Source organism: Phyllobates terribilis, unplaced genomic scaffold (genome assembly GCF_046119375.1).
Source record: "Phyllobates terribilis strain yellow unplaced genomic scaffold, ASM4611937v1 Scaffold_1__5_contigs__length_1240528914, whole genome shotgun sequence".
Classification (NCBI taxonomy): Eukaryota; Metazoa; Chordata; class Amphibia; order Anura; family Dendrobatidae; genus Phyllobates; species Phyllobates terribilis.
In genome coordinates, this window is record NW_027362761.1 from 323883446 (window position 1) to 323908962 (window position 25517).

At 43.7% G+C, this 25517-nt stretch overlaps 1 long non-coding RNA gene across 1 annotated transcript in view; it reads right to left on the bottom strand.

Moving 5' to 3' along the window:
• LOC141167148 (uncharacterized) overlaps positions 1 to 18111 on the bottom strand; it is a 34235-nt gene extending 16124 nt beyond the window's left edge. The window contains exon 1 of the long non-coding RNA XR_012251404.1: positions 17979 to 18111. This is a non-coding gene — a long non-coding RNA (uncharacterized lncRNA). The remainder of the gene's footprint in view (positions 1 to 17978) is intronic.
• Between the last annotated feature and the right edge of the window lie 7406 nt (positions 18112 to 25517).

Below are 25517 nucleotides of genomic sequence, written 5' to 3' on the forward strand. Positions count from 1 at the left end.
GATGACAGTAAAACCCTCAGAGGGGGGAAGGTCAGTTATAAAGTCCATAGCCAAATGTGTCCAAGGAGCACTGGGAACCTCCAGAGGGCAAAGTAACCCCGCAGCAGGAGTATGTGAGGACTTAGATCTAGCACATATAGTACATTGACGCACCCACTTAATGACTTCCTTCTGCCATCCAGGCCACCAAAAACTGCGACCCACCAGTCTCTTGGTCTCAGAGATTCCGGGATGACCTGCCAACCGAGATTCGTGACACTCAACAAACAAATCTCTCCTAAAGGTCCCAGGCACAAACAACCTCCCATGGGGAGTGTTAGATGGGGCATTCTCCTGTGCTTTAAGAATCTCATCTTCCAAAACGGAGTCCAAAGCAGCTATCACAACACCTTCTTGTAAAATGTTCTCCTCTTTCTCAGCACCGACTATGGGAGAAAAACTGCGAGACAAGGTATCCGCCTTAACATTCTTAGTACCTGGGATGCAAGTAACGGAAAAATTAAACCACGAGAAAAACAGTGCCCACCTAGCCTGACGGGCATTCAGGCGCTTGGCAGCATCAACATATATCAGATTTTTATGATCCGTAAAAACCTGAACGGGAAATTCAGCACCTTCCAAGAGGTCGCGCCAGTGTTCAAATGCGAGTTTAATAGCCAATAATTCCCGATTACCAATATCGTAATTCAGTTCAGTCTCCGAAAAATTTTTTGAAAAAAAGGCACAGGGATGTACTCCATCCCCGTTATCCTGAGACAATACTGAGCCAACCACCACAGAGGAAGCATCAACCTCAACCAAAAACGGCTTAGTCACATCAGGCTGCATAAGGATGGGAGCAGAGGTGAACCTCTCCTTGAGATACACAAAAGCTTCAATGGCCTCAGCAGTCCACTGAACCGCATCAGCACCTTTCCTGGTGAGATCGGTCAGAGGTTTGACAATAATAGAAAAATTTTTAATGAATTTTCTATAATAATTGGCGAAACCCAAAAACCTCTGTATCGATTTCAAACCAATAGGCCTAGGCCATTCCTGCACAGCTTGAACTTTCACCGGGTCCATCTCAAAACCTTCGCTGGAGATAATGTAGCCCAAAAAACTAATTCTATGTACAGCGAACTCACATTTCTCCAGCTTAGCAAAAAGCGAATTGTCAATTAATAACTGTAATACTTCACGTACGCTCCGCCAATGAGATTCCAGATCCGGCGAATAAATCAAAATGTCATCCAAATACACAACCACATTTTTGCCGATCAAAGGTCTAAGGATGTCATTAATAAGATTCTGAAAAAATGCAGGAGCATTAGTAAGACCAAAAGGCATAACCAAATTCTCAAAATGACCCACAGGAGTGTTAAAAGCAGTCTTCCATTCGTCACCCTCCTTCATGCGCAACAGATTGTATGCCCCCCGAAGGTCAATTTTAGAGAACCACTTGGCCCCCACTAACTGGTTAAACAGATCAGGAATCAATGGCAGTGGGTAAGGATTGCGTACAGTAATTTTGTTAATCTCACGAAAATCCAGACAAGGACGTAAACCGCCGTCCTTTTTTTTTACAAAAAAAAATCCAACCGCCACAGGAGACTTAGAGGGCCTAATGTGACCGGCAGCCAAACTTGTCTGTATGTATTCCTCCAAAGCCTTTCTCTCAGGAATAGTAAGGTTAAATAAACGACTTTTAGGAATAGTCGCTCCAGGGACAAATTCAATAGTACAATCATAGTCTCTATGGGGAGGCAAAACCTGCGATTCCTTCTCAGAAAAAACTCTCCAAAAATCCTGAATAGGAACAGGCAATTCCCCCCTATCCACAGCTGCAATACGCCCGTTACAACACTTGTCATAACATTTATGGCTCCAGGATTTAATTTCATTGGTAGACCAATCCAGTACAGGATTGTGCAATTTTAACCAGAGCAATCCCAACACCACCGGAGAAGGCAAGTTATTCAAAACTACCAAATCCAATTTCTCATGGTGAACACCATTAATAGTGAGAGGAAATTCACAGACCTTGAGAGTAACATTCTTCAAAGGGGAGCCATCCACAGAAACCACAGCAATGGGGGATGACAAAGGTTCGGGTTTTAAATTGAGTTTTTCCAAGAATCCCTCATCAATTACATTCAGAGTAGACCCACAATCGACAAACACCCGAAATTCCATTAATTTATCCTGAGCAATAGTGGAAGCAGCTAAAAATACACCCTTGGAATTTAAACAGGCAATACGGGCATGACTGACCATTTTTTTTCTTTCTTCATACGAAGCACACAGCTTTTAATGAAATGACCAGAATTTCCGCAATAGAAACACAAACCTTCAAAAAATCTACGGTCTTTTTCTTGAGAGCGAGGTGCCACCGATCCAATCTCCATCGGTTCACCACTGTTAGTACACACATTCTCATAACCAGAAACTGACATAGCAGAGGATTTGCTCTCATTAAACCTTGCACGCAGTCTCCTATCCACCCGTATAGCTAATTGCATAGCCTGTTGCAAATCTTCAGGTGTAGGATAAGCAATTAGCAGGTCTTTAACCCTTTCATTGAGCCCAGCAAGAAACAGACTCTTCAGAGCAGAATCGTTCCACCCTATTTGAGTAGACCACCGACGGAAATGAGTACAATATTTTTCCACATTACCTGATCCCTGTCTCAAACGTCTCAACTCAGTCTCAGCAGATGAGACATGGTCAGGATCATCATATAATAGCCCCAAAGCAGAAAAAAAACTATCCACTGATCTAAAGCATGTATCACTAGGTTGCAAAGAAAAGGCCCACTCCTGAGGCTCTTTGCGCAAAAGTGACATTATGAACCCTATGCGCTGGGATTCATCCCCAGAGGACCTGGGTCTCAAACGAAAATACAATAAGCAAGCATTTTTAAATGAAAAAAATTCTTGGTGTTCACCAAAAAATAAATCAGGCAAACGTACCTTAGGCTCCAAGAAATGTGCTACAGGACAGTTATTCACGTGCTGATGGAGCTCGGCCACCTCCAGAGAGAGTCCCTGCAGGCGTTTAGCCAAATCCAGAACCGACACCATGATGGAACAGAAAAATCTTTCCTTAGAGAATTTGCAGGCTGGACTTACTGTTATGTTCTGCTACCAGAGCTAAGGAAAGAGAGGAGATCTGTCCCTACGATAGAACTCAGCTTGATCCCTACGATTTAACAGGGAACCTGATCCTGCGATCAGACCTGCTAAAGTCCTCAGCTAGTCTGTATGGAGACCTATAGATGTGGGGAAGGAATCCCTACAAGTACTAGGGACTGGGTGCAAAATGGACACCTCCTAACAGAAATAATAGCAGACAGACGAACAAACAAAATATATAGAACACAGAGGTCCGAAGACCAAGCAAACTAACAGAGTTAGATACTGCGTACAGGCTAGCTAAAGAGTAGTAATACAATGAAGTCCAGCAAAGCCAGAAGGGCGGAGCAGGACTAAATAGGCCAACAAGGTCATGTGACCAGCAATAGAAAAAACCTAAGAGCAAGGTTCTAACAGTATCCATACTCAGTCCCCAGCCGCCCGGCGGCCGGGTGTCCTAACTCGGTCCTCAGCCACCAGGGGGCGGCCAGGTGTCCATACTCGGTCCCCAGCCGCTCCTATTTGTCCCGGTGCACCTTATACACAAGCGCGCATACCAAAACATTACCTGTGCCCCCCCAGTGCATTTAGTGGGAAGGACAGCCTTTTCCGCTGTAGTGTGTGCACGCCAACCCCCTGTTCATGGCACATGCGAAGATGCCTCCCGCCCTGCACCTGTCGTTGCAGACTTGCAACTATCCCTGTTCAAGTCCTTGTTCCAGGGCAGTGTTCAATTGTACCTCCCCCATTCCTTGCAATGCAAGTGCAAGTATGCAGCCTGCCACCCACCCACCCAGGCTGCAATACCATACTGCTTGCTTGCACTTGAAATTGGGCCTTTTAGGCATGTGGAGGCGGAATCTGGCCACAACGTCATGGCTGCATCGGAGGCCTGGTATCCATTCTCAGTCCCCAGCCGCCCGGCGGCCGGGTGTCCACGCTTGGTCCCCAGCCGCCAGGGGGCGGCTGGGTGTCCATACTCGGTCCCCAGCCGCCCCGTGTCCAGGTGCTCACACACGGTCCCCAGCCGCCTGGGGGAGGCCGGGTGTCCATAAACGGTTCCCAGCCGCCCCTATTTGTCCCGGTGCGCCTTATACACAAGCGAACTTACCAAAACATTACCTGTGCCCTCCCCAGTGCATTTACTGGGAAGGACAGCCTAACCACAAACATGTGGACAAGTGAATATGGCCAGGGATGGTCCATCTCACTGACGCCTTCACACTGGGTTAATATTGTGGAAGCTGGGACACAGTTGGACACTGGGATGCAACACGTCCTCTAGACATAGAGCATTGCGGGTACTGGGTCAATCAGGCTTCAACACAAAGTTCAGAAGGTAGACAGCAGCAGTGGTCGGCCTCCTACACAACGAATAAATTATTTATGATCATGAGGCTATCCATCTCCTTAGCTTTCTGTTCCTTGGAATGCAAGCGCATGTATGTAGTAGCGGCTAGGCCTGAGGTGGTCAGCGTTTTGGCGCATATCCTACCTCCTCCGAGGATTGCAGGATGTTTTCCTGCTACTATCCCAGTTCTATGACTCCCGTTAAAACAAAGCCTCAGGTGATGAATGATGGATGAGGTGGTGGCAAAGGAGAAAGAGCAGGAGGAACAGTGACCATTCACATCAATATCAGGCCAGTCAACCACACATGTCTTGTAGTATATGTTTCTGTACCAAAAGGAGCGGTTCAACTACACAGTTATAGGGCATACAATGAGTGCAATGCCTAACAAAAATTTCGAGGCACTCCAATGCCCCTTGGAAGTGACATGGAGGTCAGAGGGCCTTAACTAAACCGTTTTTTCCATTTATAGCAACTGGGTCTCCTGTACACTGTTGGCCTAAGCAGTGATTGGAAGGATTTCCAAAAATTATGAGGAACTGCAATGCCCCTTGAAACAGACGTGGATTACAATGTACTAAAAACCTTCTACCCATTATTGGGGAGTGGATCTCCCTTAGTGTTCGACTATGTATTGAAAAGCAAAAGCTGACTAAAATTAGGAGGAAATGCAATGCCCGTTGGAAGAGTCGTGGAGGTTAGTGGTAATTAAAAACAACATTTCAATGCCCCTTGGAAGAGCTGTGGAGTTCAGAGTGGTTTAGCAACACGGTTTTAATGCCCCTTGGAAGAGTGATGGAGGTTGCAGTGGAATAAAAAGACAATATCAATGCCCCTTGGAAGAGTGGTGGAGGTTACAGTGGAATAAAAAGATAATATCAATGCCCCGTGGAAGAGACGTGCAGGTCACAGTAGCTTAACAAGACGGTTTTAATGCCCCTTGGAAGAGTGATGGAGGTCGCAGTGGAATAAAAAGACAATATCAATGCCCCTTGGAAGAATGGTGGAGGTTACAGTGGAATAAAAAGACAATATCAATGCCCCGTGGAAGAGACGTGGAGGTCACAGTAGCTTAGCAAGATGGTTTTAATGCCCCTTGGAAGAGTGGTGGAGGTCGCAGTGGAATAAAAAGACAATATCAATGCCTCTTGGAAGAGACGTGGAGGTCACAGTAGCTTAACAAGATGATTTTAATGCCCCTTACAAGAGCCGTGCAGTACAGCATATTAAAAACATTATTCCCATTATTGGGGAGTGGGACTCCCATAGTCTTTGCCTATGCCTTACAAGCAAAAGCTGCCAAAAATTAGGACGGAGGAACTTGCAATGCTGGCAACACGAACCACGGTCACCCTGGTGGTATAGTGGTGATGGAGGCTGAGGATAAGGAGAAGAGCAAAAAACCGCCGAAATAAGGAAGCGTATACCCATGTGTGGGTGTGAAGCGGTGCATGGGAACACATCTCCCGAAATAACACAGTGGATTTGACTTTATGTTACTCTGCTGTCATTTGGTGGTGATGAGAAGTCTGGCCCAATCCAGCCCTTGTTCATTTTGATTAGGGTCAGCTTGTCAGCATGGTCAGTTGACAGGCAAGTGCCCTTATCAGTTATAATTCCCCCAGCGGCACTAAAAACACGCTCCGATATCACGCTAGCGGCAGGGCAGGCCAAGACCTCCAAGGCGTACAGAGCGAGTTCATTCCAAGTGTCCAGCTTGGATACCCAATAATTAAAAGGCACAGAGGAATCACAGAGGACGCTGGTACGGTCGACAAGGTACTCCCTCACCATTTTTTTAAATTTTCCACTCCTTGTGAGAGTACCCCGCACCTCAGGGCCTGTAAGCTGGGCGGGTCTCAGAAAACTGTCCCAGAACGTTGACAGTGTTCCCCTGCCTCTGTTGGATCGGAGTTGCGTTTCTCTCGCCTGTACGCCTTGGTTGGGCAACGAACTGTGACCTCTCCCGCTAGCGTGTTCAGATGGGAATTTTTTAACAGTTCTGCAGCAAGGGCCTTCTGGTACTGCCCCATTTTTGTAGACCTCTCCACCTCAGGAATAAGAGAGTGAAAGTTCTCCTTGTAGTGGGGGTCTAAAAAGTGTCACCAACCAGTAATGACTGTCACCCAACATTTTGACAACGTGAGGGTCACGGTTAAGGCAGCGTAACATAAAGTCAGCCATGCGTGCCAGACTGGTAACGGGCAAGACTTTCGTGTCCTCACCAAGATGACAGCTGACCATGCTCTCCTCCTCCTCCTCCTCCTACTCCCCCCTGTCCTCAGGCCACCCACGCTGAACAGACGGTATGACAGTTGTATAGGTACTACCCTCTACAGTGCATGATACCAGCTCCTGTTCTTCCTCCTCATCCTCCTCCTCCTTCTCCTCTCCCTCATTGTCCCCCAATGCACATTGGGATGAGATGAGGCTGGGCTGTGTGTAATCGCCCGCTATGGCTTCTTGATCCATCTCATCATACTCTGGCTGCAAAGCCTTCTCTTTAATTCTCTGCAGAGAGCGTTGCAAAAGACAGACAAGTGGGATGCTGACGTTAATAATGGCGTCATCGCCACTCACCATCTTGGTGGACTCCTCAAAGTTTGTCAGGATGGTACATATGTCAGACATCCTGGTCAACTCCTGAGGTCTTATGTGTGGAGTCTAACCTGAATATCGACGGCCTTGTTGCAGCTGGTACTCCGCAACTGCTCTCTTCTGCTCACAAATCCTTTGCAACATGTGGAGGGTAGAGTTCCAACGTGTGGGGACATCACACACCAGTCGATGTGCCGGAAGCTGCAAACGCTGCTGCAACACAGAAAATGCGGCGGAAGCTGTAGCCGACTTCCGAAAATGAGCTGACAGGCGGCGTACTTTGATGAGCAGATCTGGCAACTCGGGGTACGATTTAAGAAACTGCTGAACCACGAGGTTAAGCACATGAGCCAGGCATGGTACGTGTGTGATCTCGCCTCAGAGCCGCCACCAGGTTACGGCCATTGTCACACACGACCATGCCTGAATGTAGGTTCAGCGGTCTCAGCCACAGATCTGCATGCTCTTTCACAAGCAGTGTGAGGTTTATCACCTAAGCTTATGAGTTTTTCACCTAAGCTTATCACCTAAGCACAGCCTGTTGCCGCTTGGCTGAGGCAGTACTGCAGTGCTTCTAGCTTGTAACTGATGTGGTGATATCTGAGATGGAGGCTGAACATGAGGAGGAGGAGGATGCGCAGGAGCTGTACACTGTGGGGGCAACTCTGACTGACATAGGGCCCGTAATCCTCGGTGTGGGGAGGATGTGTTCCTTCTCAAGGTCCGACTGGGTCCCGGCTTCCACTATGTTTACCCAGTGTGCCATCAGGGAGATGTACCGTCCCTGGCCACAAGCACTTGTCCACGTGTCCGTTGTCAGGTGGACTCTCCCAGTAACTGCGTTGTTGAGGGCACGGCAGATGTTTTGGGACATGTGCTTGTGTAGTGCGGGGATGGCACACCGGGCAAAACAGTGTCAGGTGGGGACCGAGTACCGAGGGACGGCCACCGCCATAAGGTTGCGGCAGGATTCTGTCTCCACCAGCCTAAAAGGCAGTATTTCCAACGCAAGCAGTCGTTAAATGTGCGAATTTAGGACTGTGGCCTGTGGGGCGTTGGCTGCGAATTTGCGCTTTCGTTCAAAGGTCTGGGATATGGACAATTGAACGCTGCGGTGGGATGTGGACGTGGACGTTGATGCTGTTTCTTGAGAAACTGCCATAACAAGTGAAGACTGAGAGGGGGGAGCATCTTTGCATGCAGTATGGACAGGGGATTGCCTTGCACGCACAACAGGGGGTTCTCTTACACGCACAACAGCGGAAGAAGCAGTGGTGACACCCACTGACACTGGTCGTGGACCCTGGGGTTCGCCCCACAAAGTCGGGTGCTTTGCTGACATGTGCCTGATTATGCTGGTGGTGGTCAGGCTGGTAGTTTTGTCACCCCTGTTGAAGCTGGCCTGGCAGGTGGTACAAATGGCCTTTTTGGGGTTATCAGCAGAGTCTTTAAAAAAATTTCAGACTCCGGAAGGCCTACCGGTTGTACTGGCAACGTCCCTCGTGTTGATGTTACGGGGAAAGGTTGCCCGCCTTCTGTGTGCGGCCACCACACTGCTTCTTCCTGCATGTTGGGGTATTGTGCCTCCCTCCCCCTGTGTGCTTCTGGCCTCACTCTGCATGTCCTCCTGCCACATTGGGTCAGTTACTAGATCATCCACCACCTCCTCCTCTTCCACTTCCGCACCACAGTCCTCCTCCTCACTTTGTGGCAATTGTGTCTCGTCACTGTCCACCTCTTGTGACAAATTGCCAGCGTCGCCTTCCTGTGGCCGTGGCTGTTCAAATATTTGGCCATCGCTACATGGGATCTCCTCTTCCACCACTTCAAGCGGAGTAGGCGAGGGGCCCAAATATGGAAATGGACCAGTGAACAGCTCTTCAGAGTGTCCAACTGGGGGATCAGTTGCTGTCTGACGACACTCGGCATGGTGGGAGAAAGGAGCATCAGGGTGAGGAGGAGGATGCGGTCGAGACTCACGGCTACTAACACTTGACCGTGTGGAAGACAGACCAGAGGTGGTGGTGCCCAGGTGACTGGAAGTATTATCTGCTTTCCAATTAATAACCTGTTCACACTGATCAGTTCGCAATAGTGGTGTTGTTGTGTGCTTCCCTAGTAATTCGGTCAAGAACTGGAAGCGAGAAGATGTGGCTGTTGGTTGTGGCACATTTTCACCTTGGCCACGGCCCCGTCCTCTGCACGCACCATCACCAGAATGTCCAGTTCCACGTCCCTTGCCACGCGCCTTGCCCATTGTAAATGAAGTAAAATAGCTTACACTTGCACTATCAATGGCAAAAGGGTAATAAAAAGGAGATTAGAACCGTGGAAGAGGAAAACCACAGTTCTATTTCTCTGACCTACACCAGAATCTTTTAAACATATATATTTGTGTCTGAACAGTCAGCGAGACACTCAAACTGTTTTTTTTTATGGAAAAAAGGCAAAAAGGTGGATTACACCCAGATTTGAACTGTGGAAGAGGAAAACCACAGTTCTATTTCTCTGGCCTACACCAGAATCCTTTAAACAGATATATTTGTGTCTGAACAGTCAGTGAGACACTCAAACTGTTTTTTTTATGGAAAAAAGGCAAAATGGTGGATTACACCCAGATTTGAACCATGGAAGCGGAAAACCACAGTTCTATTTCTCTGGCCTACCCCAGAATCTTTTAAACATATATATTTGTGTCTGAACAGTCAGCGAGACACTCAAACTGTTTTTTTTATGGAAAAAAGTCAAAAAGGTGGATTACACCCAGATTTGAACCATGGAAGAGGAAAACCACAGTTCTATTTCTCTGACCTACACCAGAATCTTTTAAACAGAAATATTTGTGTCTGAACAGTCAGCGAGACACTCAAACTGTTTTTTTTATGGAAAAAAGGCAAAAAGGTGGATTACACCCAGATTTGAACTGTGGAAGAGGAACACCACAGTTCTATTTCTCTGGCCTACCCCAGAATCTTTTAAACAGATATATTTGTGTCTGAACAGTCAGCGAGACACTCAAACTGTTTTTTTTATGGTAAAAAGGCAAAAAGGTGGATTACACCCAGGTTTGAACCGTGGAAGAAGAAAACCACAGTTCTATTTCTCTGGCCTACACCAGAATCTTTTAAACAGATATATTTGTGTCTGAACAGTCAGCGAGACACTCAAACTGTTTTTTTTATGGAAAAAAGGTGGATAACACCCAGATTTGAACCGTGGAAGAGGAAAACCACAGTTCTAATTTCCTGGCGTATACCAAACTTTTTTAAATAGATATATTTGTTATACTCCTATAAATATGACATAAGAACTATGATATTGTAAAACATAGCATTTATTGTTAGAATCGATAAAAGTCACATAAAATGTCTCAAAAGGGAAAAGAACCACATAACAGAAAAAAGTCAGACTAGGGGATACAGACAAAAATTATAGTCAGTAAAACATCCCAAAAATACCATATACGTTTCTTGACCTCTGACAAATATTGTTAGGGAAAATGCACAACTACCTAATGCATATATGATTATATATCTTGGATGGCACGGAAAGGAGATAATAAGAGAGTATATATATTAAGTGCATAGTGCATAGGACCCCTCCCTCAACTCTTCTGCATAGACCTCAAAAAAGCTATATTTGTCATGAATATGGTGTTTGTGATTACCAACAGAAATGTCATTAGTTGCACGGGTCAAAGCAAGTGCCACAGATCACAATGGTACATGGAAAGATGAAATGAAGATGCATGGTAATAGGTATAGCTCACCCCTGAGTACTGACCAGATCTAAAGCGCGTTTCGCCTCTGGTTTTGACGAGGATGTCAAAGCCAGAGGCGAAACGCGCATTGGATCTGGTCAGTACTCAGGGGTGAGCTATACCTATTACGATGCATCTTCATGACCCGTGCAACTTATGACATTTCTGTTGGTAATCACAAACACCATATTCATGACAAATATAGCTTTTTTGAGGTCTATGGAGAAGAGTTGAGGGAGGGGTCCTATGCACTATGCACTTTATATATATATTCTCTTATTATCTCCTTTCAGTACCATCCAAGATGTATAATCATATATCCATTAGGTAGTTGTGCATTTTCCCTAACAATATTTGTCAGAGGTCAAGAAATGTATGTGGTATTTTTGAGATGTTTTACTGACTATAATTTTTGTCTGTATCCCCTAGTCTGACTTTTTTATGTTATGTAGTTCTTTTCCCTTTTGAGACATTTTATGTGACTTTTATCGATTCTAACAATAAATGCTACGTTTTACAATATCATAGTTCTTATGTCATATTTATAGGGGTATAATTAGTATGGTGGACATATGAACACTAATATTTTGTCTGTACTAATAGTGCTGTCATAGATATATTCGTGTCTGAACAGTCAGCGAGACACTCAAACTGTTTTTTTTTATGGAAAAAAGGCAAAAAAGTGGATAATACAGAGATTTGAACCGTGGAACTGCAAAACCACAGTTTTAGTTATCTGGCCGAAACCAGACTCTTTTAAACCGATATATTTGTGTCTGAACACTCACAGACACACTCAATTTTTTTTTTTTGGGGGGGGAATACCAAAAGGTTAATAAGACAGATATTTGTACAGTCTGACTGAGGAAAAAAAACAGGAAGAGGATTTAGATGAAAAAAAAAGGATTTTTCCTGGCCCCTGAGACCTGGGGCTAAGGCTATGTGCTCACGATACAGAAATGCTCCGGATTTTTCCTGAGAGTTTCTGCATCTCCCCTGGCAGAAAAAACGCATGCGGATTGTGCATGCGTTTTTCCTGCCAGGGACATGCGGATGTGAAGCATTCTTCACATGCATTTCTGCATGCGGGTTGACAAGCGCTTTCCAAGCGATTTTAGCATCACTTGGAAAGTGCTTGACAACTTGGTCACACTATATAAATCAATGCAAACGGCATGGATTTATATAGTGTGACCGTAAAGAATGTTTAAAAATAAAAAAATAAATCTATACCTACTTTCTGATGGCCCCCAGAGTCTTGCTTCCCTCCGTTCTCCCTTGTCGACAGATCGCGGTACACTGAAGGGCCAGCCGACGTCAGCATCACGTGACCCGTCACATGACTATGACGTCAGCGCAGGTCCTCCAGTCCATCGCGAGCTGCCGGCAAGCGAAGAAAAGCACACCGTTGGCCATCAGAAGGTAAATATAAATTTATTTTTTATTTTATTCTGTTTTTCACAGTTTCTATGGTACCCGGTTCCAGAGGAGAGTCTCCTCTCCTCTAGACCTGGGTACCATCCGCACATTGAAACGCATGGATTGCTCATCTACATATACAGTGATGCGGAATCCATGAGTTCCAATGCAAGTCAATGGCGGCGAAAACGCAGCGCTTCCGCAAAATAATTGGTAGTGCTGCGTTTTTTTCCGCAATGATAATCCGCAGCGGAAATTTCCGCAGCATGTGCACAGCACATGCGGATTATCATTGGGGAGCATGGCAAGCCTTCTACCATGTGTTTTTTAAGCATTTCTGCAGCGCTTTTGCCGCTGCGGAAACGCTTAAAAAATGCATCGTGGGCACACAGCCTTAGTCTAGCAATTTGAGCAGCAGAAGCACACAGGACTGTAATGCAGTGTTTGTTGGTATAACCCCTGCGTCTCCTATACAGCCTGCCTGCCTGCCTGCCTGATATCTGGGATGGATATTAGTCCTCAGAAGAACTGTTTGTTTGATTTTGCAGGCTTTAGAGACCCTACACTACCTATTTCGCAGTATAAATCTTCCCCTAGCTCAGCAGCACTCTCCCTACACTGTCTGATCCGGAGCGACAGTGTCCAAGATGGCGGCGCCCAGTTTTAAATACTCGAGGTGACGCTGTGCGGCCAGCCAATCACTGTAATGCCCACAACCAAAATGGCTGCGGCATTACAGTGACTGGCTGGCAATCCCTGCATGTTCATTGACTCTGTAAAGAGCACCAAACATGCAGGGCGGAGACCCGAGCTACCGCCCGAGTAACCTGAAAATGCTCGGTGGAACATTCCGAGTAGTGAGATGCTAGGGCGAGTACCGAGCAGTGTCGAGCATGCTCGCTCAACACCAGTAAAGAACCCTTTCCTATACTGACATCTAAGTTTCCTTTCCTTCACACATAATGAATGTCACTGAGTCCATTGTAAGCAGTGATGAGCGAATAAGTTTGAAATCTGATCTCCAAACTTAAGTTTGACACGAATGTGGCACATTCGGATTCGTGATTGGAAAGGCAGGCAAAATTTGTTAAATTCGGGAAAATCGGTAACGTTTGGCGAATTTGGATTGAATATCCCCGCAACTCATCTCAGCATCTGAGAGTGCATGGCAGTGACGTCATGCGCTGCTCAGATGCTGAGATCAGCTGCTGGCAGAACAGGACGCAGTGCTGGAGCAGAAGTGTTTAGAAGTGTTTATTTTTTTCATGTGTGCAGTGATGGGAGGGCCATGCATTCCAGGATTGGGGATGAGGGGGCCATGCATACTAGGATAGGAGGGCCATGCATACCATGATTGGGGATGAGGGGGCCATGCATACCGGGATTGGGGATGAGGGGGCAATACATGCCAGGATTGGGGGTGAGGGGGCAATGCATACCAGGATTAGGGATGAGGAGGCCATGCATACCAGGATTGGTGATGAGGGGGCCATGCAGACCAGGATTGGTGATGAGTGGGCAATGCTTATCAGGATGGGGAAATTTACCAGTAGCTGCTGCATTTCCCACCCTAGGCTTATACTCGAGTCAATACATTTTCCCAGTTTTTTGTGATAAAATTAGGTGCCTCGTCTTATATTCCGGTCGGCTTATACTCGAGTATATACGGTAACTCTTTGTGCACTTGCACTTTATATACTTACTTAATTATCACTTTATTTAATAAGACCATGGTTGGTTCATCCCGTTGATGTCCCTAGGCCTCCTATTTGTAATGCAATTGTATGGCTTTTATTCATGCCTTGTCCTTCCATGTTTTTTATTTTCTCCTATCATTTTGGTGTCTTTAATAAAGCTATGAATTTGCTCATTATTTTTGGATTATTTTTCTGATTACTCTAAGTAGTTTTTTTATGGTCATAATATCTAATGTCTGCTTGGGTAGTGCTTGGAACTGCACTTCTATATATTTTTGTTTAGTGATATATTTCTTCTACTATAGGCTAAAGTCAGAACTATATTTGATAAATGAGATGTATACCTCTGTACTGTACACCTTGAATTATGAGACATAAAAGTAGTTATATTTTTCTTTATAAAAAAGCAACATATTTCTATTATTATTAGAACTTAAACCTTTTTGCTATCCCTCACTATGTATGTATGCATATACTGTATATACAAGTGCTTCTCACAAAATTAGAATATCATCAAAAAGTTAATTTATTTCAGTTCTTCAATACAAAAAGTGAAACTAATATATTATATAGAGTCATTACAAACAGAGTGATCTATTTCAACTGTTTATTTCTGTTAATGTTGATGATTATGGCATACAGCCAATGAAAATATACAAGTCATTATCTCAGTAAATTAAAATAATTAACAAAAAATACCTGCAAAGGCTTCCTAAGCATTTAAGTAGGTCCCTTAGTCTGTTTCAGTAGGCTCCACGATCATGGGGAAGACTGCTGACTTGACAGATGTCCAGAAGGCAGTCATTTACACACTCCACAAGGTCCCAGAGTTCAAATTTTAACTTGGAAATCAAGGTCCCAGAGTCTGGAGGAAGAGTGGAGAGGCACACAATCCAAGCTGCTTGAGGTCTAGTGTGAAGTTTCCACAATCAGTGATGGTTTGGTGAGCCATGTCATCTGCTGGTGTAGGTCCACTGTGTTTTATCAACACCAAAGTCAGCGCGTTCTCCAGCAGAACTTGGCACATGTCCACACTGCCAAAAGTACCAATACCTGGTTTAAAAACAACAGTATCACTGAGCTTGATTGGCAAGCAAACTCACCTGACCTTAATCCTATAGAGAATCTATGGGATATTGTCAAAAGGAAGATGAGAGACACCAGACCCAACAATGCTGATGAGCTGAAGGCAGATATCAAAGCAACCTGGGCTTCCATAACACCTCAACAGTGCCACAGGCTGATCACCTGCATGCCACGCTGCATTGATGTAGTAATTGATGCAAAAGGAGCCCTGACCAAGTATTCAGTACATTTACTGAACATACATTTCAGTAGGCCAATATTTCAGATTTTAAAAACATTTTTCAAGCTTTTGTTATAAAGTATTCTAATTTACTGAGATAATGAGTTTTGTGTTTTCATTGGCTGTAAGCCATAATCATCAACATTAACAAAATTAAACACTTGAAATACATCATTCTGCTTGTAATGACTCTATATAATATATGAGTTTCACTGTTTGTATTGAAGCACTGAAATAAATTAACTTTTTGATGATATTCTAATTTAGTGAGATGCACCGTCGTGTGTGTGTGTATATATATATATATATATATATTTATATATATATATATATATATATATATACAGTACAGACCAAAAGTTTGGACACACCTTCTCATTTAAAGATTTTTCTGTATTTTCATGACTATGAAAATTGTACATTCACACTGAAGGCATCAAAACTATGAATTAACACATGTGGGATTATATACTTAACAAAAAAGTGTGAAACAACTGAAAATATGTCTTATATTCTAGGTTCTTCAAAGTAGCCACCTTTTGCTTTGATGACTGCTTTGCACACTCTTGGCATTCTCTTGATGAGCTTCAAGAGGTAGTCACTGGGAATGGTCTTCCAACAATCTTGAAGGAGTTCCCAGAGATGCTTAGCGCTTGTTGGCCCTTTTGCCTTCACTCTGTGGTCCAGCTCACCCCAAACCATACTCTTGATGAGCTTCAAGAGGTAGTCACCGGAAATGGTTTTCACTTCACAGGTGTGCCCTGTCAGGTTTAATAAGTGGGATTTCTTGCCTTATAAATGGGGTTGGGACCATCAGTTGTGTTGTGCAGAAGGCAGGTGGATACACAGCTGATAGTCCTACTGAATAGACTGTTAGAATTTGTATTATGGCAAGAAAAAAAGCAGCTAAGTAAAGAAAAACGAGTGGCTATCATTACTTTAAGAAATGAAGGTCAGTCAGTGCGAAAAATTGGGAAAACTTTGAAAGTGTCCCCAAGTGCAGTTGCAAAAACCATCAAGCGCTACAAAGAAACTGGCTCACATGAGGACCGCCCCAGGAAAGGAAGACCAAGAGTCACCTCTGCTTCTGAGGATAAGTTTATCCGAATCACCAGCCTCAGAAATCGCAGGTTAACAGCAGCTCAGATTAGAGACCAGGTTAATGCCACTCAGAGTTCTAGCAGCAGACACATCTCTTCAACAACTGTTAAGAGGAGACTTTGTGCAGCAGGCCTTCATGGTAAAATAGCTGCTAGGAAACCACTGCTAAGGACAGGCAACAAGCAGAAGAGACTTGTTTGGGCTAAAGAATACAAGGAATGGACATTAAACCAGTGGAAATCTGCGCTTTGGTCTGATGAGCCCAAATTTGAGATCTTTGGTTCCAACCACCGTGTCTTTGTGCAACGCAGAAAAGGTGAACGGATGGACTCTACATGCCTGGTTCCCACCGTGAAGCATGGAGGAGGAGGTGTGATGGTGTGGGGGTGCTTTGCTGGTGACACTGTTGGGGATTTTTTCAAAATTGAAGGCATACTGAACCAGCATGGCTACCACAGCATCTTGCAGCGGCATGCTATTCCATCCGGTCTGCGTTTAGTTGGACCATCATTTATTTTTCAAAAGGACAATGACCCCAAACACACCTCCAGGCTGTGTAAGGGCTATTTGACCAAGAAGGAGAGTGATGGGGTGCTACGCCAGAAGACCTGGCCTCCACAGTCAAGAGACCTGAACCCAATCGAGATGGTTTGGGGTGAGCTGGACCACAGAGTGAAGGCAAAAGGGCCAACAAGTGCTAAGCATCTCTAGGAACTCCTTCAAGATTGTTGGAAGACCATTTCCAGTGACTACCTCTTGAAGCTCATCAAGAGAATGCCAAGAGTGTGCAAAGCAGTCATCAAAGCAAAAGGTGGCTACTTTGAAGGACCTAGAATATAAGACATATTTTCAGTTGGTTCACACTTTTTTGTTAAGTATATAATTCCACATGTGTTAATGCATAGTTTTGATGCCTTCATTGTGAATGTACAACTTTCATAGTCATGAAAATACCTAAAAATCTTTAAATGAGAAGGTGTGTCCAAACTTTTGGTCTGTACTGTATATATAAATATATATATAGATAAATAATGTTGGGTCCTATTGTACAATGCTTTACTTTGTATTTATTTGGTATAAGCACTACTGTCCAAATGCCTATCAATAAGTATCATAAGACCTACGGAGTGCCAAGAAAGCTATCCCCACAGCATTAGTCCATCTGTATGAGCCTGAACTGTTGACACCCCACAATTTTAATTCATGCAGTTTACCCGAACTTCACCCGAACTTCTGCTCCTTACATCAGCGTAATGCAACAAAAAACTGAATTCATTTGACCAGGTAATGTTTTTCCACTGCTCAGTGATTCAATTGTTTGTGCTTTTTTGCCCACTGGAGACTTGCGTTTCTGCTTTCTTTAGATAGTAATGGTATGCAAACAAGGCATCTGCTGTTATAGCTAGAGATCGATCCTCAGAGGATCAACATCAAGTCTAAATACCTGAAATTCAAACACTTTGAGATTCAATTCACGAGAGACAAGAAAAACATGTCCAACTCCATTTCTCACATTGCTGAAGCATTAAAGAGCAAGCTAATGATATCTTGTATGGTGTACAGGCTTCACCATAATGCCCTACAACTATGGCACCACATTGTCTATCATAGTTTATAGAATGGATTCTTCTACCTTGTACGGTGGTGGCCAGTACTTGAGTTATCAGAGATCTGTGAGTCCCAGTGTAGCCCAGCCAGGCACAAGGCCAAACGTTGGTGCGGCAGAATTGGATTCCATCTCCAGATTCACCATGGATTATACATATCATACTGAAACTAAGAGTATCTCTCTCGCTTTCTCTCTCTTTCTCTCCTCCCTCCTTGGAAAATCCAAGAGTGTTATACACATATTTTCCAAGTAATTAGAAGCTTTCCAGTATTGCAATTCACGGCAAATTTATTCTATGCAAATTGAAGTTTTGAGTTAAATTTGGCAAAGAAAGAGAATTTGAATTTCAAATAATCAGCTCATATCTAGTTATATCCCATCTGTAGGAATTCTGCATTCGGACATATTCGTAGGAGAACCAGTATTGTACTTAGCTGCATTTTACTTGACTGTTCTCCTCTGACCCCTTTTGATGGCAAATATTTCTATGCCAACAGTATTAACTTTTGACAGATCTTTTTCCTTGATCAAATCATTCTCAATAAATTCTGTAAAACTTATGAAATGGTAAATCACCACAAGTTTGGCAGTTTTTTAAATACTTGCTCATGTTAGCTTAGCACTAATGATCATGCTTAATTCAAGGTCACTTTGATCTCTTGATTTCAGTGAAAATGATCAATGAGAAACATGCTCACTTCATTTTATGCTGCAATCTGTGGTCACATGTCTGATTTTTATACAGGAAAGTTTCAAACATAAAAGGGCAGGTGTCTCTAATAAAGTGACCATTCAATGTATCTTAATAGTTTTAAGACTTCATGCTGAAAATGAGGTCATAACACAAAGAGGTAATATTAAAAGGAACATATTCTAGTAAATCATTTAATAATGTACTGTATGGTTCCAGGTCACAAAGTGTCTATTGCATGCTTAATCTACCAAAAGATACATTTTTAGAAACTTATTTTCCATGTTGAGCTCTCATAACAGGGTTTTGGAGGTTTAATGTATGTAAAAAAAAATGTATAAAATTCTTGAAGTTTGCACTTTTTTATAGTTTTAGTTGCGCTAAAAGCTATATTTCTCCTTTCTCCTTTCAAAGACAATAAATGCTAAAATAGGTATCTGCATTAAAGTTTTCAGTCCCTGTGCTATTTTTCCAAAATGCCATACATTTTCAACAATATGGTTAAAATCATTGCATTAGTTTATTTATACCAAACATGGTATACATATCTTAGAGAAATTAAGCTTCTTATAAGTTTCATGTTACAACAAATAAACCCAGTGAAGTGTACATTTACATCTCATATAAAATTCAGTCTTGAGAAATGTATTTCTTGCCAAGTTACAGCCAGAAAAGTATTAAAGGTCTCAAAATATGATCAAAAGAAATCATAACACTGAAATGCCCAATAAACATGACAATCTAAATTTCTACTAATACATCTATGGTTTTGAATACTTTGTATTGAAATCCACATTTACGATTATTATTTTTTTCTAATCGTCGTCCATGGTACATCCTTTACCATAGCCCAAGTATAATAGTGAAAATGGCCAGCACATCCTAACTAATGTGAACAGGATCCCTTTTTTATAGTTTGATATTTTTTTGTTGGCTCCTGTTCACATTAGTTAGGATGTGGTGACCATTTTCAATATTTGTTTCTAATTCTCTTTTTGGCATGTGCACTCCCTGCCCCATCAGTCTCAGGTGATTTTAAGTAGTTAGCCTAAAATTTATGGGTTAGGAGTGGACCAGCTATCAGCCCAGGAGAGGTGACAAAACAGGACAGGAACCCAACAATGAAAGACACCTTAATGCTGGTTATTGGGTACACATATATTGGCCAATCTATGTGCTAAGTGCTTTCCTTTACTGTAATTTTTCATGTTAATATTACAGAAAAAAATGTTGAAATATTTAATGTGTACATTTTGTAGCACTTTCTTATTTTTTCATTGCAGTAATGCAGTTTCAATGTCTTAGAGCAATCACTCTTAGCAATTTAGGAGGCAACTTTGACCCTCTTTTATAGTGTAAGCAAACTGTTGACAAAAAACTCTATTTTTGTTTCATCTGTCCACAGAACATTTTCCCAGAAGGATTGTGGTTTGTCAAGGTACTCTTTGGCAAAGATCAGTCGTTCCCTTTTATGTCTTTTCTTCGGCAGTGGTTTCTTCAGTGGCCTTTGCCCATAAAGCTCTGCTTGGTTTAGTATGCGGCGTAAGGTAATTGTTGAAACCAAGACCCCTAGTCTGTTCCAAGTTGGCGTTCAGGTCTTTGGATATTTGACATGGTGTTTTTTCCACCATTCACACCAACCTTCGAAGACATCTCTTGTCAATTTTCCTCTTTCCCCCACATCCAGGGAGGTTCTTGACAGTTCCATGCTTGGCAAACTTCTTAATAACATTGCACACTGCTGAAACTGGGATACCGAGGTCTTTGGAGATGGCCTTATTGTAGCACCCCGAGGGCTCGGCTGCTACAGGGGTATTGCACCTCAGTCCAGAGGTGTGCTATTCCACTCCCGGGTAAGGATGGAGTGTGGACCAGGGCTCAGTAAGCTGCATGCACCACACACACCCCATTTCCGAGGAACAGCTCAACGGTGCTCCCACTAGACAGAAGTGCAGGCACGACAGCATCTGTTCCTGGCTGGAGTGGGGAGGGGGTGGAATACCCAGTGGTGTAGGAGCAGATAGGGGTAGGTCTCTGGGCATAGGTAGGAGCCCATTGGTTGCTAGTCACCTGGGCTCGGGTGTCAGAAGGAGGTATATAAGGTGGGCACCATCTTAGGACAGTAGCCAGTTCAGTGGAGACAGTCTGAAGAGAAGACAGGAAGCAGAGCCCCTGCATGGGCTCTGCTCTGCAGGCGGGCCTTGTCAGGAGGCTGGAGCCTGAGAGAGAGAGAGAGAAGAAGGAAGAGAAAGGAAAGTAGGAAAGGAACTGGAACAGAGGAGAAAGGAAGCAAGGAACACAGAGAAAGGCCCAGAGACACGAAGGCAGAAGGAACCCCATATGCCCAGGAGATACAGGGTGAAGGGTTGGCAGAGCAGGGTACCGGAACCCGAATAGGTGGAGGCGACTAATCCTCAGCCAAAACCGGAGGTTGTGACCACATCTTGGTGCGACCCCTCACTACATCCACCAGAAAGGCATACCGTATAGGGTCAGGGAAACCGGAGAGAGGTTTCGCCAACAGAAGGCCCGAGGAAGCTGGACAAAGGTGGGTCCCTGGTGGGGACGGCCAGTAGAAAGGAAGAGAGGGGAGCTCTGAACCACACTCTGGAATTGCCTGGGAGTTGACCGAGTCCCTTGCCTGGTGAACGCAGCATGGCTCAGGCGGTCCCTCATGTGCACAAGTGACCAGAATAACAACCGTGAGTAAAGCTTTGAAAACTGCAACTGCACGTCTCTGTGATTCCTCGCCGCACCAGCACCATAAGTCCTGGGACGCTCACACCATCACCACCATCATCCACATTAGCTGCCCTGAGGCAATACTTCTCCCGTGGGGAGTCATCCCATACTCAGCTGCGCAAACAACATCAGCCTCAGTGGTCTGCAGCGCAGCGGCGGTCCCCACTGACCGCAATCCACGGGTGGCGTAGTCGGACACTTATTACAATACAAATAGACTGCCACCGGTTTGACCACCCTGGGCACGGACCGGGTCACCGCCACACGGAGACTACAACCCCCAGCATCCTACAACAGGCCCGGTTCCGGGTTCCCCTGCACAGCACAGGCCGAGGGGGCGCGTCATTATACCCTTTGGAACTCTTGTGTTTGTTAATAATAGCAGTTCTGATGTCCTCAGACAGCTCTTTTGCCTTCACCATTGTCACAAAGGAGCAGGGCCTACCATGTGGCTTTTTAAAACAGTGAAGTCATCATTCATTGTCTAATTAATGACACATGGGCACCGACAATTATTCACAGGTGAATCTCTTTTGTGATTTACCAAAGGAGAGTCAAAATGTGTTTCCATACTAAATTAATATAAAGGATGCCAATACCAGTGACACAGCAAGCTTTAGGTTTCCTATTTTTCCCTCCCATTGTTTTTTGTTTTATATTATTGTTTATCATTTGCTCTTTTGTATTTAACACGAGTGCTCTATACAAAAAACTGTTTCACTTGATTTGTTTTTTTCAGGAGATATTCCACATTATGTACTTAAACTTCATGGGTAGCAATCATGATGAGCATGACTGTATCTCAACATCCACTACTGCTTCGAACGTGAGACTGCCATCAATTTATAAACAATTAACTTGGCTATCTCATACATAAATTTGACTTGCAAATAATTAGCATATGATTAGTTCTGCAGATTCTTGACATGTCTCTGCATTGTTACTGTTTTGTTCCTGGTCAGGGCCGGCTCCAGGTTTTATGGGCCCTGGGCAAAAGAGTCTCAGTGGGCCCCTTTAACACATACCACGATTCATGATGCACAGATACCGCAGAGAAATATATATACACTACCGTTCAAAAGTTTGGGGTCATTTAGAAATGTCATTATTTTTGAAAGAAAAGCACATTTTTTTCAATGAAGCTGACATTAAATGAATCAGAAATACACACTATACATTGTTAATGTGGTAAATGACTATTCTAGCTGCAAATGTCTTGTTTTTATTGCAATATCTACATAGGTGTATAGAGGTCCATTTCCAACAACCACCACTCCAGTGTTTTAATGGTACATTGTGTTTTCTAACTGTGTAAGAAGGCTAATGTTTAGAAAACCCTAGAAAACCCTTGCACAAGTATGTTAGCCCAGCTGAAAACGGTTTAGCTGATTTGAGAAGCTATAAAATTGACCTTCCTTTGAGCTAGTTGAGAATCTGGAGCATTACATTTGTTTGTTCTATGAAACTCTCAAAATGGCCAGAAAAAGAGAACTTTCATGTGAAACTTGACAGTCTATTCTTTTTCTTAGAAATGAAGGTTATTCCATACGAGAGATTGCCAAAAAACTGAAGATTTCCTACAATGGTGTGTACTACTCCCTTCAGAGGAGAGCACAAACAGGCTCTAACCAGAGTAGAAAGAGAAGTGGTAGGCCCCGCTGCACAACTGAGCAACAAGACAAGTACATTAGAGTCTCTAGTTTTAGAAATCCATGCCTCACAGCTCTTCAACTGGCAGCTTCATTAAATAGTACATGCAAAATGCCAGTGTCAACGTCTACAGTGAAGAGGCAACTCCGGGATGCTGGCCTTTCAGGGCAAAGTGGCAAAAAAAAAGCCATAGACTGGCTAATAAAAGGAAAAGATTAATATGGGCAAAAGAACACAGATATTGGACAGAGGAAGATTGGAAAAAAGTTTCATGGACAGATGAATCAAAGTTTGAGGTGTTTGGATCACACAGAAGAACATTTGTGAGACGCAGAACAACTGAAAAGATGCTGGAAGAGTGCCTGACGCCATCTGTCAAGCATGGTGGAGGTAATGTGATGGTCTGGGGTTGCTTTGGTGCTGGTAAAGTGGGAGATTTGTACAAGGTAAATGGGATTTTGAATAAAGAAGGCTATCACTCCATTTTGCAATGCCATGCCATACCCTGTGGACAGAGCTTAATTGGAGCCAATTTCATCCTACAACAGGACAATGACCCAAAGCACACCTCCAAATTATGCATGAACTATTTAGGGAAGAAGCAGGTGGCTGGTATTCTATCTGTAATGGAGTGGCCAGAGCAGTTACCAGATCTCAACCCCATTGAGCTGTTGTGGGAGCAGCTTGACCGTATGGTATGCAAAATGTGCCCATCAAGCTAATCCAACTTGTGGGAGGGGCTTCAGGAAGCATGGGGTGAAATTTCTCAAGATTACCTGAGCAAATTAACAGCTAGAATGCCAAAGATCTGCAATGCTGTAATTGCTGCAAAGGGAGCATTCTTTTAAAGTTTGAAGGAGAAAATTATTCTTTCAAATAAAAATCATTATTTCTAACCTTGTCATTGTCTGGACTATATTTTCTATTCATTTTGCAACTCATTTGATAAATAAAAGTATGAGTTGTCATGGAAAACACAAAATTGCCAAACTTTTGAACGGTAATGTATATATATATATACAGTGCTGGCCAAAAGTATTGGCACCCCTGCAATTCTGTCAGATAATACTCAGTTTCTTCCTGAAAATGATTGCAATCACAAATTCTTTGGTACTATTCTCATCATTTAATTTGTCTTCAATGAAAAAATCACAAAAAGAATTGTCCTAAAGCCAAATAGGATATGATTCCGCACCAAACCTGAAAAAGGGGGTGGACAAAAGTATTGGCACCCTTTGAAAAATCATGTAATGCTTCTCTAATTCGTGTAATTAACAGCACCTGTAACTTACCTGTGGCACCTAACAGGTGTTGGCAATAACTAAATCACACTTGCAGCCAGTTAACATGGATTAAAGTTGACTCAACCTCTATCCTGTGTCCTTGTGTGTACCACATTGAGCATGGAGAAAAGAAAGAAGACCAAAGAACTGTCTGAGGACTTGAGAAACCAAATTGTGAGGAAGCATGAGCAATCTCAAGGCTACAAGTCCATCTCCAAAGATCTGAATGTTCCTGTGTCTTCCGTGCGCAGTGTCATCAAGAAGTTTAAAGCCCATGGCACTGTGGCTAACCTCCCTAGATGTGGACGGAAAAGAAAAATTGACGAGAGATTTCAACGCAAGATTGTGCGGATGGTTGATAAAGAACCTCGACTAACATCCAAACAAGTTCAAGCTGCCCTGCAGTCCGAGAGTACAACAGTGTCAACCCATACTATCCGTCAGAGTCTGAATGAAAAGGGACTGTATGGTAGGATACCCAGGAAGACCCCACTTCTTACCCCGAGACATAAAAAAGCCAGGCTGGAGTTTGCCAAAACTTACCTGAGAAAGCCTAAAACTTTTTTGGAAGAATGTTCTCTGGTCAGATGAGACAAAAGTAGAGCTTTTTGGGAAAAAGCATCAACATAGAGTGTACAGGATAAAAAAAGAGGCATTCAAAGAAAAGAACACGGTCCCTACAGTCAAACATGGCAGAGGTTCCCTGATGTTTTGGGATTGCTTTGCTGCCTCTGGCACTGGACTGCTTGACCGTGTGCATGGCATTATGAAGTCTGAAGACTACCAACAAATTTTGCAGCATAATGTAGGGCCCAGTGTGAGAAAACTGGGTCTCCCTCAGAGGTCATGGGTCTTCCAGCAGGACAATGACCCAAAACTCACTTCCAAAAGCACTATAAAATGGTTTTAGAGAAAGCACTGGAGACTCCTAAGGTGGCCAGCATTGAATCCAGACCTGAATCCCATAGAACACCTGTGGAGACATCTCAAAATGGCAGTTTGGAGAAGGCTCCCTTCAAATATCAGGGACCTGGAGCAGTTTGCCAAAGAAGAATGGTCTACAATTCCAGCAGAGCATTGTAAGAAACTCATTGATGGTTACCGGAAGTGGTTGTTCGCAGTTATTTTGGCTAAAGGTTGTGCAACCAAGTATTAGGCTGAGGGTGCCAATACTTTTGTCCGGCCCTTTTTTGGAGT